Genomic DNA, 18,391 nt, shown 5'->3' on the forward strand with positions numbered 1-18,391 from the left:
GTTGTATGGTCAGTAGTTGTGGTCAGCAGTTGTGTGGTTGTGATCACTAGCTGTGTGGTTGTGGTCACTAGACGTGTTCACCAGTTGTGTGGTTGTGATCAGAAGTTGTGTGGTTGTGGTCAGTAGTTGTGTGGTTGTGGTCAGTAGGTTTGTGGTTGTTATCAGTAGTTGTGTGGTTATGGTCAGAAGTTGTGTGGTTGTGGTCAGAAGTTGTGGTCACTAGATGTGGTCAGCAGTAGAGTGGTTGTGGTCAGTAGTAGTGTGGTTGTGGTCAGACGTTGTGTGGTTGTGGTCAGACGTTATGTGGTTGTGGTCAGTTAGATTTGTTGCCAATGAAATGTACCTGGCTAAAAGGTGAGCCACTTTCGTGGTACCGGTTAACCTGAGTTGAACTCAAGAGTTCACCAAAGTTTCAAGCCTGATTCATAGTATAGGGCACAGTAGAACCAGTTCAGTGGCAAATGTGATGACGGTGACATCTCAGTTTACCCTCAGCCTAGTTTTTTCTCTGATCCACAGTTTAACACACACCGAGTGGAAAAGATTGGTTAGTCACCAGTGTGTGTGACGCTCCGTGGTCTGGTCTGCAGCCTGAACTAATGAGGTGATGTCAACACCAACCCAAAGTGTTCCTCTTACGCAGAACCTATTAGCACGTCCACAGGGGCCAGGTCTGTATAAACATACAGCATTACTCACTCCAATATCAGATCCCATCTTTAAACATACGTATACAATACACTGCTTGCTCTGATGAGCTAGTTTCCCCAAACCCTCAAAATGGAGTTAGCAACTGGCGTGATTTGAGGACGTTTCAAAGGAGATTCAAAAGTGCAAAAATTATGGAATGATATCAGGAAAGAGTGTGATGTTTTTCAGGCATAGCAGGCCATCACCACTAGGCTAAAAGTAGAAAGTGACACCTCTAAGCATTATACAATTATAAATGGAATGGCGTTTCAGAAATGATCCATAAACGATCACACTTTCATAACCATATCAATCTCTTTCTCTCCTCTGTCAGTCTCTCGCTCTGACTGGCCACCCACGAGGATGCTAATATGGGTTTTGCGTACACAGTGAAGTACTCAGCAGGCTAAAAACCTAATGTAGGGCGTGAGCTCCGCCGAGTCCAAGACTATTCTGACCTGGCCCCCTTTTCAGGCCCCGATGGCTGGTCTCCATGGAGATAGAGTCCTATAATTCCTAGGTTAACTGGCAGGAGCCCTGGTGCTATTGGGGTGAGTCCTATTGTAGGACTACTGACTGGTGCTATAATACTGTGGTGCTCTGCAATGTTGTTTTGTGCTATGATGAAAGGTGCATCTGTGCTATATTGTTCTGTGCTATGCCATACCGTGCACAGTTGCGTGGTGAGGTCCCTTATGGAGCCAATAGAGAGAACATGAATATTGGACACTTCTACACATAATACACACAAACAACCACACACACCAGAGGCCGGAACATCATGTCGGAGCTTCCCTCCAGCGAATAACAGCAGGAGATATCAGAGGGACACACATATAAACCTTCCTGGCAGCCCTGCGCCTACAGTCGTACTCGTCAGCGAGGTACTTCACACCAGCTGAAATGTGTCACATAATAAAGCATATGTTCTCCCTCCCTGACTCCATACGCAGAGCCTCGGCTCACCGCTGCACTACTGAAACAGTTCACCTCGCTACCTCACACCGCTCCACCTCATACCGGCATGCCATGGGGAGACCCGGGGAAATGACTCAGCTATGACATTTACAGACTAACGCCATGAGTTTGAAGTCCAATTTAAAAGTCTGGGTTAGAAGAGAAAGACGAACTGCCTTCCTCAGCCTAGGATCTACCGTTCCTCTTCCAGAATCAACTGTTTCTTCCATTAGGGCCCTGTCAAATCCGTGACGTGGAGAACACAGACAGAATCACAGAATGCATACATTAAAATGGAATAAAACAATATTCAAAAGTCTTTTTAGTAGATGGAAACGGTTTCCCCAAAAAACTTATTAAGTAAATGTTAACTACAAAGTAGCCTATGCTTACCTGGCAGAAGGATATCATGATTATTTGCATCAATCCAATGGATATTAGTTTTACAAACTCTACCATCACGTGCGCTACAACAGGAAGGCCAAAAAGATCATGAAAGGACATCAACCACCCGAGCCATGGCCTGCTCACCACGCTATCATCCAGAAGGCGAGGTCAGTACAGGTGCATCAAAGCCGGGACCGAGAGACTGAAAAACAGCTTCTATCTCAAGGCCATCAGACTGTTAAATAGCCATCAATAGCAGGCTACCAACCAGTTACTCAACCCTGCACCTTAGAGGCTGCTGCCCTACATACATAGACATGGAATCACTGGCCACTTTAATAACGGAACACTAGTCACTTTAATGTTTACATACTGCTTTACTCATCAATACAGTATATACTGTATTCTACTGTATTTTAGTCAATGCCACTCCGACAATGCTCGTCCTAATATTTATACATATTTTTTCTATATTTCATTCTTTTACTTTTAGACTTGTGTATTGTTGTGAATTGTTAGATACTACTGCACTGTTGGAGCTTGGAACACAAGCATTTCGCTACACCCGCAATAACATCTGCTAAATACGTGTATGTGACCAATAAAACTTGATTTGAACACTGCTAAACAAAAGCAAGCGTCTTGCTAGGTGCACACTGGAATTAAAGGGTAACTACACCGAAAAGTCTACATTTCTCAAATTTTTCCCAGACTTCAAAAGTGGTCTCATGGCGTGGTTTAAGCATTGTTGTGGACTTAGAACATCCAAACTAGTAGTTTGTCTATTTGAGAGTGAAAAGTTGGAGAAACAGAGGGAGGGAAACAGAATTTCGGAAAAAAACAAAAACATAATCAGGCAGAAATTAAAACTGATTTTATAGGGCCCTATTCCTTCTACCAACCAGAGATTGATTATTCATGGTTGATGGACTCCCACAGGTGTGCTGCGTGTTCATCTGTGCGTACTTGTATGTGTGCATCATCCCTGCCTCAGCAGCTCGGGTGTTATCCCCTGCTATTTATGCTCCGGTATTCAGACACCGTTCTAATAACGTCATAAAGACAGGTCTGAACAGGCTCTGACTAGGACACAAAACACAAACATCCCTTTTTCTATCTCTCTCACAGCCAGGCAGTGGTGTGATGGTGACTGCGTCACAAATGGCACCCTATTCCCTACATAGCGCACTACTTTTGACCAAAGCCCTGTGGGCCCTGGTCAAAAGTAGTGCACTATATATGGAATACGGTGGCATTTGGGTTGCAGACGGTGTGGTGTAGGTGTCAGACCTTTGTGTAGAGTAAAGCTCTAGGATCAGTCTGTTTTTGCTGCAGGGTTTAACTGTGCAACACAAGACAGAAGACGGGAGGAGGAATTTTCCCAGGTAAGCACACCCAAAACTCACACCCCACCCGGCCTGCTTGGCACACCGCTCCCTCACAATTTCCCATCCTCAACCCTGCCTTGAACTCTCCATGGCTCTCCCTGGCTGGCAGACTGAGTCCTCTTCTCACATTCAGACTTGGGGTCAAATACAATTCAAAATCATTTTAAATAGATTTAAAATACTGCGCTTGCCTGGCTTAATGGATAAATAAAATAGTCCCAAAACAGCAAAACCTGCCCATCTAGCAGGGTAGAGCAAAGATTTCAAATCGTATTTCAAACGAGATCTGCTCATTTACCATAAGCTAATGGGACATAAACATCATGTGTTGCCTAATATAATACCCAGAGGGAACCACAGTTCCGTGTTGAACATCCTGTTGTTTTTGTTGATACTACGGCTGTGACCGTCATGGAATTTTGGATGACGGTTACTGGTCTACGTAATAACCGCTCGAATAAAACATTTCTCCTTTCCTCTGCTCCGGCCCGCGTGTGTTGCCATAGAAATAGAATGAATAGAATGCCCGTCTCCATTCAGGTCAATGATGGCATAATGGGTGGACTGGCGGCCAATGAGTGTACCAATAGGAGCAGAGCAGGAAATAGAAGCGGGACGTGTACATATGTGCTGTGATTTGTTGATTCAACTCAACTGACATTACAAAAAAATAGATTCCATTGCATGAGCCACATCAGATAACATCAGTTGAATGAACATTCTATATAACCATTGAAACGATTGCGCCATAGAGTGCGGCTTGAGAGAGTTCATAACTATGGCGCAATGCGACCAAGTGACGCAGTTGAAATCTATGAATAGGATCTTTGTGGTTAGAAGTTCCAAGCCCATTCTATTAATCGTTTGCTACAACACTTTGCTTGCTTCAGCAAGGGGCAACAAAGTTGAATCATGTTGTTAAGAGTCCATATTATTGCAGAAACGGACTCAACCCCCCGAATGCCTCGCCGTCCCGTCTACGGTCAGCTGTTATTTTAATGACGGTCTTCATCCATAACCGCCGGTTACACGGTTATACAGTAATTGTGCCACCCCTAATTGATACCCATTTCAAACTTCTCTTTCTACCAGAGAGGCCAGGCCAGAGAGCTGACAGTATCAGCGACCATGCCAAGACCATGTCTGATTTACGAGAGTATGGAGAGGAGCAGGAACACTAGCTAAACATTAGGACCAACATTAATGACCCTGTGACTGGTCATTATGCATAGTCAAGTGGGCCAGTGTGTTACAGAGAGGAATGAGAGGCCTATGTGTACAAGGATCCTGTTACAATAGACAAGACGACATACACACACGTCAGATGATAACTGTCTAACCCTCGGAGTTAGGAAAGATACAGTGTAAGCTGTTGAACCTGCTATGACATTTCAAATCTGACACACTGAAGCGGGCCCTGACTCAACAGATCTTATGTAATCTACTCAGGCTAATCAATCAGACCGGCTGTAGCCTAGCTAGCTAACTGTAGTTAATTTCCAAAATGGAAATCAAGATTTTTCAATGGTGAGACAGACAGACGTCTCAAATCGACCACCTTAGCCCAAATCGACCTCACTAAATGACCACCCCTCGCTCTGCCAAAAGACAATTACTCAACCCTTTCAAAAAAATGTTGGTTCTGCTTTTCTTCCTTTTCTTTCCCTCTGTTCTAACGATGTTGTGCGATTCCAGAAGACTTTTTCATGTGGTAGATCTCAGGGTTGCGTAATAAACATTGACCAGCTGCTAGATTCTCTCAAAGTGGGCATGTGTGTGAAGAGTTAGCCAGGCCAGAAGAGGAGGGCAGTGGTGGTTGTGATGCCTGCCAAGGGGCCCAGAGTGGAGCCAGGCTGCGTCAGGGGCCTCTTAGCTCTGGTACGCCACTCGACTCTTAGTCCTCATTAAAACCTCCCTCAGTAAATCAGATAAATGGTCCACTATGGCAAAGAGAGAGGGGGGGGGGGAGACTTCAACCCATGACATCCATCTGTCTGTCTAATTCATGTCTGTCTGTCCTGGGATCAGAGTCTAGTTCATTTCTGGATTGAAAATTCATGAAGTCTTGTAGGAGTACCAGAACATATGGAAAACTCCTCCATAATGTCATATATACAGTATGGCACATAACAGCTGATGTGGCTGACAGCCATAAAATAAAAGTAGTACACTTCAAAGCTAATTATAGGCAATTCCACAGTAACAGAGTGATACTGGGACTCACCTTTTCACTTCAAAATGTATACCAAGCAAAAAGACATTGATACGTCTAACAAATCATACACCTACATGCAGAAGTCTACTTTTAATTTACTTGAGGAACAGGTCAGATGCAAAGTTTGGTAATAGAATGACATTAAAATCTCCTTCAGATTTTACGTGACTACACATTAACCAAAAACTCTTAAGTATCTACCCCGAGTAAAGATGTCTGCAGAAAGACTGGAGTGTTAGCTACGATATGACACCTTGAGTTTGAAAACATCTATTTTGGTTCTGAACTAGAGTAATGGGTCCTTGATCTGTACAATACAGAAATGCATAATTATGAATGGCATTCTCTTCGTGGTGATGTATCCTGAGGTACACAAAGGTAGACAAAAGTAATATCCTCCTTGGCATGTGCGGGTATTATTCTACTCACTGGCTATCATTCTAATGAGTGCTGCCCCCAAACAAGACCACATTTGGTTGGTCCAGACTGGACTAAATCTGTACCAATAATAGACGTCTAAGTTTAACAGGTTTGCTCATCACCATAGAGCACAGTAGAGTCCAGTATAGCATAGCACAGTACAGTAAAGGGTGGAGTACAGTGCAGGCGAGTACAGTACAGTAGAATACAGTGCAGTAAAGAAAAGTTGAGTAGAGAATAGTTCTGTACAGTCCAGTCCAGTAGAGTATATTACATTATACTGTACTCTACTCATTTGTGATCTACTGTACTGAACACGACTTTTTTTTACTGTACCAACCATATACATCTATGTTTCACAAGTTTGGACATCACAGTACAGCTTATTAGAGCACAGTAAAGTACAGTATATTATACTGTACTCATGTGTGCTCTACTGTACAGAACTATACTCTACTTTTCTTTACTGTACTGCAACTGTGGTTTGTGACTACTATGATTTCTCATTGTGGCCAATTCAATTGCAGTAATTCTGATATTTTTCAGGTCATTTGGTTACAGAGTGAAGCGTTTTAAATCACTTAATAATTCATAAACAAAATTGTTATCAGTAAAAACACTAACTAATTGGTAGTGCTACCTTCATTTGTTACTTCTGTGAACTTTCATAATCCTCCCTCCTCAAGAGGGAGAGAAAATAGAAAATATCTTAAAAGGAAAATTGCACAATTTCTCGACTTCATATTGATCATCTCCAGCACAATCATCCGTGAAAATTGCATGTTTCTATGTTTTCTAGTAAAAAGATAGAGGAAGTGTTTCCAATGGCATCATTGGTGTGCATCATGTGATTTTAGCCCATTATGAGCAGGCATTGCCTACTAATTGGTTGATGATGTCATTAGAAACACTTATTTTCCTCCATCTTTTTTACTACAAAACATCTATATCTAGTGGTCAGAACCTGGTAATATCAGGATATAGGATGGGATATAAACCTAACAACTTCAATTATATATTTTTTCCCAAAAACCTTCTCAATTAAATGTTTGATGATATCATGATTATTTGCATCGATCCAGTGGGTATTTGTTTTGCTAACTCTACCATCACATATGCGGTACAAAAACACCACTAAACAACAGCCTCTTCCTAGGTGCACACTGGAGTTAAAGGGTAACTACACCAACAACAACAAAAATATCACAACAGAAAATCCAGACGTCAAAAGTCGTCTCCTGATGTGGTTTAAGCATTGTGTGGGCTTCAAATATCCAATTTATTGTTTTTCTATTTAAAAATTTGGGAAAATGGAAACCTGGAAATTAATTTGGGAGAAAACAAAACAGAGTCAGGCAAAATAAAGCTCATATTTTATAAGGCCCTATGGGTGTCATGGCTTGCGGAAATGAAATGGAACGACCCAACAAAAATATTCGTAATGTTTCCAACTAACTACTGTAAAGGTTTAGAAAAACAAAAATATTTCCTGAGCTTTCTTATACAGTGCATTCAGAAAGTATTCCGAACACTTGATTTTTGCCAAACTGTTTGTTTCGTTACAGCCTTATTCCAAATGGGATTAAATCTTTTTCCTCATCAATCTACAAACAATACCCCATAACGACAAAGCAAAAAAATTATGATAATCACATTTACATAAGTATTCAGACCCTTTACTCAGTACTTTGTTGAAGCACCTTTGCCAGCGATTACAGCCTCGAGTCTTTTTGGGTATGACGCTACAAGCTTGGTACACCTGAGTTTATCCCAATTCTTCTCTGCAGATCCTCTCAAGCTCTGTCAGGTTGGATGGGGAGTGTCAGGGCAGAGCTATTTTCAGGTCTCTCCAGAGATGTTCGATTGGGTTCAAGTCCGGGCTTTGGCTGGGCCACTCAATGACATTCAGAGACTTGTCCCGAAGCCACACCTGCGTTGTCTTGGCTGTCTGCTTAGGGTCATGGTTCTGTTGGAAGGTGAACCGTTGCCCCAGTCTGAGGTCCTGAGCACTCTGGAGCAGGTTTTCATCAAGGATCTCTCTGTACTTTGCTCCGTTCATCTTTCCCTCGATCCTGACGACTCTCCCAGTCCCTGCCTCTAAAAAACATCCCCACAGCATGATACTACAACCACCATGCTAGATATAGGACAGATACTTCAAACCCTTATGATTTTCTTTTTTGACTGTCTTTTTATTTTTTTATTAAGACTGTGTTATTCAATGCATTTCTATGGGCTATAGTGGTAAAGGCCAAATTCCATATTTTAACAAATCATTATAAATTTTTATATACAGTGGGGCAAAAAAGTATTTAGTCAGCCACCAATTGTGCAAGTTCTCCCACTTAAAAAGATGAGAGAGGCCTGTAATTTTCATCATAGGTACACTTCAACTATGACAGACAAAATGAGAAAAGAAATCCAGAAAATCACATTGTAGGATTTTTAATGAATTTATTTGCAAATTATGGTGGAAAATAAGTATTTGGTCACCTACAAACAAGCAAGATTTCTGGCTCTCACAGACCTGTAACTTCTTCTTTAAGAGGCTCCTCTGTCCTCCACTCGTTACCTGTATTAATGGCACCTGTTTGAACTTGTTATCAGTATAAAAGACACCTGTCCACAACCTCAAACAGTCACACTCCAAACTCCACTATGGCCAAGACCAAAGAGCTGTCAAACGACACCAGAAACAAAATTGTAGACCTGCACCAGGCTGGGAAGACTGAATCTGCAATAGATAAGCAGCTTGGTTTGAAGAAATCAACTGTGGGAGCAATTATTAGGAAATGGAAGACATACAAGACCACTGATAATCTCCCTCGATCTGGGGCTCCACGCAAGATCTCACCCCGTGGGGTCAAAATGATCACAAGAACGGTGAGCAAAAATCCCAGAACCACACGGGGGGATCTAGTGAATGACCTGCAGAGAGCTGGGACCAAAGTAACAAAGCCTACCATCAGTAACACACTACGCCGCCAGGGACTCAAATCCTGCAGTGCCAGACGTGTCCCCCTGCTTAAGCCAGTACATGTCCAGGCCCGTCTGAAGTTTGCTAGAGAGCATTTGGATGATCCAGAAGAAGATTGGGAGAATGTCATATGGTCAGAATAAACCAAAATATAACTTTTTGGTAAAAACTCAACTCGTCATGTTAGGAGGACAAAGAATGCTGAGTTGCATCCAAAGAACACCATACCTACTGTGAAGCATGGGGGTGGAAACATCATGCTTTGGGGCTGTTTTTCTGCAAAGGGACCAAGACGACTGATCCGTGTAAAGGAAAGAATGAATGGGGCCATGTATCGTGAGATTTTGAGTGAAAACCTCCTTCCATCAGCAAGGGCATTGAAGATGACACATGGCTGGGTCTTTCAGCATGACAATGATCCCAAACACACCGCCCGGGCAACGAAGGAGTGGCTTCGTAAGAAGCATTTCAAGGTCCTGGAGTGGCCTAGCCAGTCTCCAGATCTCAACCCCATAGAAAATCTTTGGAGGGAGTTGAAAGTCCGTGTTGCCCAGCAACAGCCCCAAAACATCACTGCTCTAGAGGAGATCTGCATGGAGGAATGGGCCAAAATTCCAGCAACAGTGTGTGTGAACGTTGTGAAGACTTACAGAAAACGCTTGACCGCTGTCATTGCCAACAAAGGGTATATAACAAAGTATTGAGATAAACTTTTGTTATTGACCAAATACTTATTTTCCACCATAATTTGCAAATAAATTCATTAAAAATCCTACAATGTGATTTTCTGGATTTTTTTTCTCATTTTGTCTGTCATAGTTGAAGTGTACCTATGATGAAAATTACAGGCCTCTCGTCTTTTTAAGTGGGAGAACTTGCACAATTGGTGGCTGACTAAATACTTTTTTGCCCCACTGTACCTAAAGGGGTCCTAAAACTCAAATAGCTAAATGATCCATGGTATGACCATCATAAAACAAGTCTATATGTTAACTTAGTACCCCCATCTGCTGTCTCAGCCACTGCCTGTCAGCAAGCGTGTAACCCAATGCTCGATCCTAGGCCCCACGCTCTTCTCAATTTACATCAACAACATAGCTCAGGCAGTAGGAAGCTCTCTTATCTATTTATATGCAGATGATACAGTCTCATACTCAGCTGGCCCCTCCCCGGATTTTGTGTTAAACACTCTACAACAAAGCTTTCTAAGTGTTCAACAAGCTGTATCTGCCTTTAACCTTGTTCTGAACACCTCCAAAACAAAGGTCATGTGGTTTGGTAAGAAGAATGGCCCTCTCCCCACAGGTGTGATTACTACCTCTGAGGGTTTAGAGCTTGAGGTAGTCACCTCATACAAGTGCTTGGTAGTATGGCTAGACGGTACACTGTCCTTCTCTCAGCACATATCAAAGCTGCAGGCTAAAGTTAAATCTAGACTTGGTTTCCTCTATAGTAATCGCTCCTCTTTCACCCCAGCTGCCAAACTATCCCTGATTCAGATGACCATCCTACCCATGCTAGATTACGGAGACATAATTTATAGATCGGCAGGTAAGGGTGCTCTCGAGCGGCTAGATGTTCTTTACCAATCGGCTATTAGATTTGCCAACAATGCCCCTTAAAGGACACATCACTGCACTATACACTCTTCTGTAAACTGGACACCTCTGTATACCCGTCGCAAGACCCACTGGTTGATGCGTATTTATAAAACCCTTAGGCCTCACTCCCCCCTATCTGAGATGTATGTGGAAGATGAGGGCTGCAGTAGACAACACCCGTTCTACCAGTCACATTCTGTTAAAGGTCCCCAATGCACACACATTCCTGGGTCGGTCATCTTTTCAGTTCGCTGCAGCTAGCGACTGGAACGAGCTGCAACAAACACTCACACTGGACAGTTTTATCTCAATCTCTTCATTCAATGACTCAATCATAGACACTCTTACTGACAGTTGTGGCTGCTTTTCATGATGTATTGTTGTGTCTACCTTCTTGCCCTTTGTGCTGTTGTCTGTGCCCTGTTTTGTGCTGCTACCATGTTGTGTTGCTACCATGCTATGTTTATTTTAGAATTTTTTAAATTTCACCTTTATTTAACCAGGTAGGCTAGTTGAGAGCAAGTTCTCATTTGCAACTGCGACCTGGCCAACATAAAGCATAGCAATTCGACACATACAACAACACAGAGTTACACATGGAATAAACAAAACATACAGTCAATTATACAGTAGAGAAATAAGTCTATATACAATTGGAGGAGATGAGGTGAGAAAAGGGAGGTAAAGGCAAAAAAAGACAATGGTGGCGAGGTAAATACAATATAGCAAGTAAAACACTGGAATGGTAGATTTGCAGTGGAATAATGTGCAAAGTAGAAATAGAAATAATGGGGTGCAAAGGAGCAAAATAAATAAATAAATACAGTAGGGGATGAGGTAGTTGTTTGGGCTAAATTATAGATAGGCTATGTACAGGAGCAGTAATCTGTGAGCTGCTCTGACAGCTGATGCTTAAAGCTAGTGAGGGACATAAGCGTTTCCAGCTTCAGAGATTTTTGCAGATCGTTCCAGTCATTGGCAGCAGAGAACTGGAAGGAAAGGCGGCCAAAGGAGGAATTGGCTTTGGGGGTGACCAGTGAGATATACCTGCTGGAGCGCGTGCTATGAGTGGGTGCTGCTATGGTGACCAGTGAGCTGAGATAAGGCGGGGCTTTACCTAGCAGAGACTTGTAAATAACCTGTAGCCAGTGGGTTTGGCGACGAGTATGAAGCGAGGGCCAACCAACGAGAGTGTACAAGTCGCAATGGTGGGTAGTGTATGGGGCTTTGGTGACAAAACGGATGGCACTGTGATAGACTGCATCCAGTTTGTTGAGTAGTTGGAGGCTATTTTATAGATGACATCACCAAAGTCGAGGATCGGTAGGATGGTCAGTTTTACGAGGGTATGTTTGGCAGCATAAGTGAAGGATGCTTTGTTGCGATATAGGAAGCCGATTCTAGATTTAATTTTGGACTGGAGATGCTTAATGTGAGTCTGGAAGGAAAGTTTACAGTCTAAACAGACACCTAGGTATTTGTAGTTGTCCACGTATTCTAAGTCAAAGCCGTCAAGAGTAGTGATGCTGGACGGGCGAGCAGGTGTGGGCAGTGATCGGTTGAATAGCATGCATTTAGTTTTACTTGCGTTTAAGAGCAGTTGGAGGCCACGGAAGGAGAGTTGAATGGCATTGAAGCTCGTCTGGAGGTTAGTTAACAGTGTCCAAAGAGGGGCCAGAAGTATACAGAATGGTGTCGTCTGCGTAGAGGAGTATCAGAGAATCACCAGCAGCAAGAGCAACATCATTGATGTATACAGAGAACAGAGTCGGCACGAGGATAGAACCCTGTGGCACCCCCATAGAGACTGCCAGAGGTCCGGACAACAGGCCCTCCGATTTGACACACTGAACTCTATCAGAGAAGTAGTTGGTAAACCAGGCGAGGCAATCATTTGAGAAACCAAGACTGTCGAGTCTGCCAATAAGAATGTGGTGATTGACAGAGTCGAAAGCCTTGGCCAGGTCGATGAATACAGCTGCGCAGTAATGTCTCTTATCGATGGCAGTTATGATGTCGTTTAGGACCTTGAGCGTGGCTGAGGTGCACCCATGACCAGCCCTGAAACCAGATTGCATAGCACAGGGTAGGATAGATATAGGTCTGTAGCAGTTTGGGTCTAGAGTGTCACCCCCTTTGAAGAGGGGGATGACCGCGGCAGCTTTCCAATCTTTGGGAATCTCAGACGATACGAAAGAGAGGTTGAACAGGCTAGTAATAGGGGTTGCCTCAATTTCGGCAGATCATTTTAGAAAGAGAGGGTCCAGATTGTCTAGCCCGGCTGATTTGTAGGGGGTCCAGATTTTGCAGCTCTTTCAGAACATCAGCTTTCTGGATTTGGGTGAAGGAGAAATGGTGGGGGCTTTGGCGGGTTGCTGTGGAGGGTGCTGCACAGTTGACCGGGGTAGGGGTAGCCAGGTGGAAAGCATGGCCAGCCGTAGAGAAATGCTTATTGAAATTCTCAATTATAGTGGATTTATCGGTGGTGACAGTGTTTCCTATTCTCAGAGCAATGGGCAGCTGGGAGGAGGTGCTCTTTTTCTCCATGGACTTTACAGTGTCCCAGAACTTTTTTGAGTTAGTACTACAGGATGTAAATTTCTGTTTGAAAAAGCTAGCCTTAGCTTTCCTAACTGCCTGTGTATATTTGTTCCTAACTTCCCTGAAAAGTTGCATATCACGAGGGCTATTCGATGCTAATGCAGAACGCCACAGTATGTTTTTGTGCTGGTCAAGGGCAGACAGGTCTGGAGTGAACCAAGGACTATATCTATTCCTAGTTCAACATTTTTTGAATGGGGCATGCTTATTTAAGATGGTGAGGAAGGCACTTTTAAAGAATAGCCAGGCATCCTCTACTGACGGGATGAGGTCAATGTCATTACAGGATACCCCGGCCAGGTCAATTAGAAAGGCCTGTCCGCAGAAGTGTTTTAGGGAGCGTTTGACAGTGATGAGGGGTGGTCGTTTGGTCGCAGACCCATTACGGATGCAGGCAATGAGGCAGTGATCGCTGAGATCTTGAATGAAAACAGCAGAGGTGTATTTGGAGGGCGAGTTAGTTAGGATGACATCTATGAGGGTGCTCGTGTTTACGGATTGGAGTTGTACCTGGTAGGTTCATTGATAATTTGTGTGCGATTGAGGGCATCAAGCTTAGATTGTAGGATGGCCGGGGTGTTAAGCATGTCCCAGTTTTGGTCACCTAGTAGCACGAGCTCAGAAGATAGATAACAATCAATTCACATATGGTATCGAGGGCACAGCTGGGGGCAGAGAGAGGTCTATAGCAAGCAGCAACAGTGAGAGACTTGTTTCTGGAAAGGTGAATTTTTAGAAGAAGAAGCTCGAATTGTTTGGGTACAGACTTGGATAGTAATACAGAAATCTGCAGGCTATCTTTGCAGTAGATTGCAACACCGCCCCCTTTGGCAGTTCTATCTTGGCGGAAAATGTTATAGTTTGCGATGGAGATTTCAGGGTTTTTGGTAGTTTTCCTAAGCCAGGATTCAGACACGGCTAAGACATCCGGGTTGGCAGAATGTGCTAAAGCAGTGAGTAAAACAAACTTAAGGAGTAGGCTTCTAATGTTAACATGCATGAAACCAAGGCTTTTACGGTTACAGAAGTCAACAAATGAGAGCACTTGGGGAGTGGGAGTGGGGCTAGGCACTGCAGGACCTGGATTAACCTCTACATCACCAGAGGAACAGAGGAGAAGTAAGATAAGGGTACGGCTAAATGCTATACGAACTGGCCGTCTAGCACGTTCGGAACAGAGAGTAAAAGGAGCAGGTTTCTGGGCTCGATAGCATAGATTCAAGGCATAGTGTACAGACAAAGGTAAGGTAGGATGTGGAGGTAAACCTAGGCATTGAGTAATGATGAGAGAGATATAGTCTCTAGAGACGTTTAAACCAGGTGATGTCATCGCATATGTAGGAGGTGGAACAACATGGTTGGTTAAGGCATATTGAGCAGGGCTAGAGGCTCTACAGTGAAATAAGACAGTAATCACTAACCAGGACAGTAATGGACGAGGCATACTGATATTAGAGAGAGGCATGCGTAGCCAAGTGAACATATGGGTACAGTGAGTGGTTGGGCTGACTGGGGACACGGCGATTCAGACAGTTAGCAGGCCGATGCTAACAAGCTAACAGTTAGTAGGCCGGGGCTAAAAAAGCAAGCAGTTAGCAGACCGGGTTAGCAAGCAAGCAGTTAGCAGGGGCTAGCAGTTAGCAGACCGGGGAAGGCAAGCTAGCAGTTAGCAGACCGGGGCAGGCAAGCTAGCAGTTAGCAGACCGGGGCTAGCAAGTTAGCCTTTGGGGGACGTCGCAATGGGGGTAAGTCTGTTTTTGCCTCTTCGTGCGGTGACATCGATAGCCCAGTCGTGGAATTAGTAGGGTTCCAGGAAGACCTAGGTAGCAAGCAGGCCTAGCAGGTTAGCAGAATGGGCCTTCAGCGGGCGTCGCGCCTGAGGGGCCTGTTGGAGTCCTCGGGCAGATTATGTCGGTATTCCAGTCGTAGAGGATCGGCGGGGTTCCGTGCCACGTACCGACAGTAGAAGGGGTCCGGATATTGTAGCCCAGGAGTGGGCTTTGGTGGTAGCACAGGAGCACTGGCCGGGCTAGCTTCAGGCTAATTGGTGCTTGCTCCGGGATGGAAACGCTAGCCAAGAGTGGTCACCCGGGATTGTGGTTAGCTAGTTGCGAAGATCCAGATGAAAATGTTCAGAGTTTGCGGTAGGAATCCGGGGATATGGAAAGAAATAGGTCCGTTATGCTCTGGTTTGAGTCACGTTGTTCGAACTGGCGAGAGCTTTCCGAGCTAAAGGTTAGCTGATGACCGCTAGCAATGGTTTGCTAACTGATAGCTGGTAGGTAGTTAGCAGGCTAGCTTCAGTTGAGGGATTCCAGAACCGAAGTAAATAAAAATACTTTAGAAAAAAAGCGCCACGCCACATTGGGTGAGGCAGGTTGAAGGAGAGTATTTAGAAGTTGCTGTTTAGGAAAATATTTTTTAAAGATATGCGAAGAAAAATATGTAAAAAGATATATACAAGGGACAGGACTCATGGAATACTAAGTTGTTGTTTTCTTAGGTCTCTCTTTATGTAGTGCTGTGTTGTCTCTCTTGTTGTGATGTGTGTTTTATCCTATACATTTATTTAATTGATTTTTAATCCCACCCGCCGTCCCTGCAGGAGGCCTTTTGCCTTTTGATAGGCCGTCATAGTAAATAAGAATTTGTTCTTAACTGACTTGCCTAATTAAATAAAAGTTCAATTTAAAAAATTACCACACCACCTCGGGCCTTATGGTTTAAATATAGCCTGACCTTATAATATAGACCAACCAATAATAGACTATATAGATAGTGATTTTTTTTGTTCTTTGTAGGGAAGTGGATATTCAAATATACATTTTTATATATTATGCAAATGTTGAATTACACTAACATCAGTCACATGTTACAATATAAACTAATTTGATCCAGTGGAGTTATCTCTGCATCACAAGTTCAAAAAACATGTTTAGAAATTGTAAGATCAGATGTTAATAATAATATTCTGTAGCAAAAGTATAGAGGACAGTTAGTAACGTGTTTTAGGAGGTTGCAGTGTTATGAAGCTATCTGTTGACGTTATAACTTAAGATCTTATTTCATGTTCCTAATAGCCTCCCTCTCTTCTGTATTACGCCCCTCATAATCATCATGGTTCATCCGACTCATATTGAAACTATCAAAGATCTTCGACGGTCGAGAAGAAACAATAACATTTTCACACCCAATCGTACACCGATTACGCAATCATTTATCAACAAGGAAGCGCTTTCAAAACATCTCTACTCCACCTTCCAAAACAAATTCAAATGGTAAAACATGATGATATTCACCTGTGCGTCCGTCGTCTTCTCTCTGCAGTGTAAAATAGGTATTTATTCGACAGAATTGCCATGTAGTTAGTTCAGTGACCGTGTCTCCGCATCATTAGGGTTGATATGCACATGTCGCCGTACTTGTCACGAGTGGAACAGCACAGGGACATGTGTTGTGTTGTGAAGTCGGCTGGCTTTTCCAGCAGAACTACACTTGATTCTCTGGGCTTTAAAAACAACGTTTCTGTAACAAAGTAAGGTTGGCAAATGCATTATGTGAATGGCATTCAAAGTTTTTCAGCGGGGACCCAATTTTTCCGGGATGGTAGGGCGTTCACTTACTCTAGAATGTAGTGGAATATGGGTAAATTCAAGAGGGTGCTACTAAATGAATGTCTAAACTTTGTTTTATTTAGCCTATGCCATTATACATTACATTCAATTAACCATTAAATTGTTCTCTACAATATTATCACCTGATTAAAGCAGAACGTTAGTTTGTGGTGTGACTGTTGCTAGTTTAGACCGCGCAGCTATTTGTTATATCTCGACCATATTTCGGCTTTGTAAAATTTGGAAAGGTTTCCACGCTTTGGACCAATCAAACTCAACTTGATATCCTCGTCAGTTTCGTCTGTCCTCTAACCCCGACCAATAAACGTTGGGAGGGGCCGTTTCTATGGCAATTTAAAGGGAAAGACTCAGAAATAGCCATGAAAAGTGGAACAGGTTTATTCAGGCAGGGTAAGATGTTAAATTTCAGTCTGTTAGCTTTGTAAATTAATATACAGTACCAGTCAAAAGTTTTGACACAACTACTCATTTAAGGGTTTTAAATAATTTTTACTATTTTCTACATTGTAGAATAATAGTGAAGACCTCAACACTGTGAAATAACACATATGGAATCATGTAGTAACCAAAAAAGTGTTAAACAAATCAAATATATTTTATATTTGAGAATCTTCAAAGTAGCCACCCTTTGCCTTGATGACAACTTTGCACACTCTTGGCATTCTCTAAACCAGCTTCTTAGTAATAAATTATAGTCCCACTAAGCGGAAACCAGATAGATGGCGTATCGCTGCAGAATGCTGTGGTCGCCATGCTGGTTAAGTGTGCCTTGAATTCTAAGTAAATCACTGACAGTGTCACCAGCAAAGCACCCCCATCTGGTTCTTTTTCAACAGGACAATGACCCAACACACCTCCAGGCTGTGTAAGGGCTATTTGACCAATAAGGAGAGTGATGGAGTGTTGCATCAGCTAACATGGCCTCCACGGTCACCTGACCTCAACCCAGTTGAGATGGTTTGGAAGGAGTTGGACCGCTGAGTGAAGGAAAATCAACCAACAAGTGCTCAGCATGTGGGAACTCCTTCAAGACTGTTGGAAAAGCATTCCATGAGAAGCTGGTTGAGAGAATGCCAAGCGTGTGCAAAGCTGTCATCAAGGCTAAGAGTGGCTACTTTGAAGAATTTCAAATATATTTTGATTTGTTTAACACTTTTTTGTTTACTACATGATTCCATATGTGTTATTTCATAGTTTTGATGTCTTCACTATTATTCTACAATGTAGAAAATAATACAAATAAAGAAAATGAATGAGAAGGTGTGTCCCTTGAGTGAGTAGGTGTGTCCTAACGTTTGACTGGTACTGTATGTATGTATGTATGTATGTATGTATGTATCTACAGTTGAAGTCGGAAGTTTACATACACTTAGGTTGGAGTCATTAAAACTCGTTTTTCAACCACTGAACAAATTTCTTGTTAACAAACTATAGTTTTGGCAAGTCGGTTAGGACATCTACTTTGTGCATGAAACAAGTCATTTTTCAAACAATTGTTTACAGACAGATTATTTCACTTA

General features: G+C 42.9%; 1 protein-coding gene and 1 long non-coding RNA gene across 7 annotated transcripts in view; one reads left to right on the top strand and one right to left on the bottom strand.

Moving 5' to 3' along the window:
• Window positions 1–17,054, bottom strand: part of LOC139578717 (SH3-containing GRB2-like protein 3-interacting protein 1) — a 105,741-nt gene extending 88,687 nt beyond the window's left edge. For 3 of the 6 annotated variants that reach the window (XM_071406681.1, XM_071406678.1, XM_071406680.1), the window contains exon 1: window positions 16,536–16,831. The gene's annotated coding sequence lies outside the window, so the exon portion shown is untranslated. Of the gene's footprint in view, window positions 1–16,535; window positions 16,832–16,859 lie in introns of those variants that run through there. The other 3 variants (XM_071406676.1, XM_071406677.1, XM_071406675.1) reach the window with 2 other exon arrangements.
• Window positions 16,404–18,127, top strand: LOC139578719 (uncharacterized). The gene is made up of 2 exons (XR_011675601.1): window positions 16,404–16,514; window positions 17,708–18,127. It is a non-coding gene; the product is annotated as an uncharacterized lncRNA (long non-coding RNA).
• Window positions 18,128–18,391: the final 264 nt, after the last annotated feature.

Source organism: Salvelinus alpinus, chromosome 6, assembly GCF_045679555.1.
Source record: "Salvelinus alpinus chromosome 6, SLU_Salpinus.1, whole genome shotgun sequence".
Classification (NCBI taxonomy): domain Eukaryota; kingdom Metazoa; phylum Chordata; class Actinopteri; order Salmoniformes; family Salmonidae; genus Salvelinus; species Salvelinus alpinus.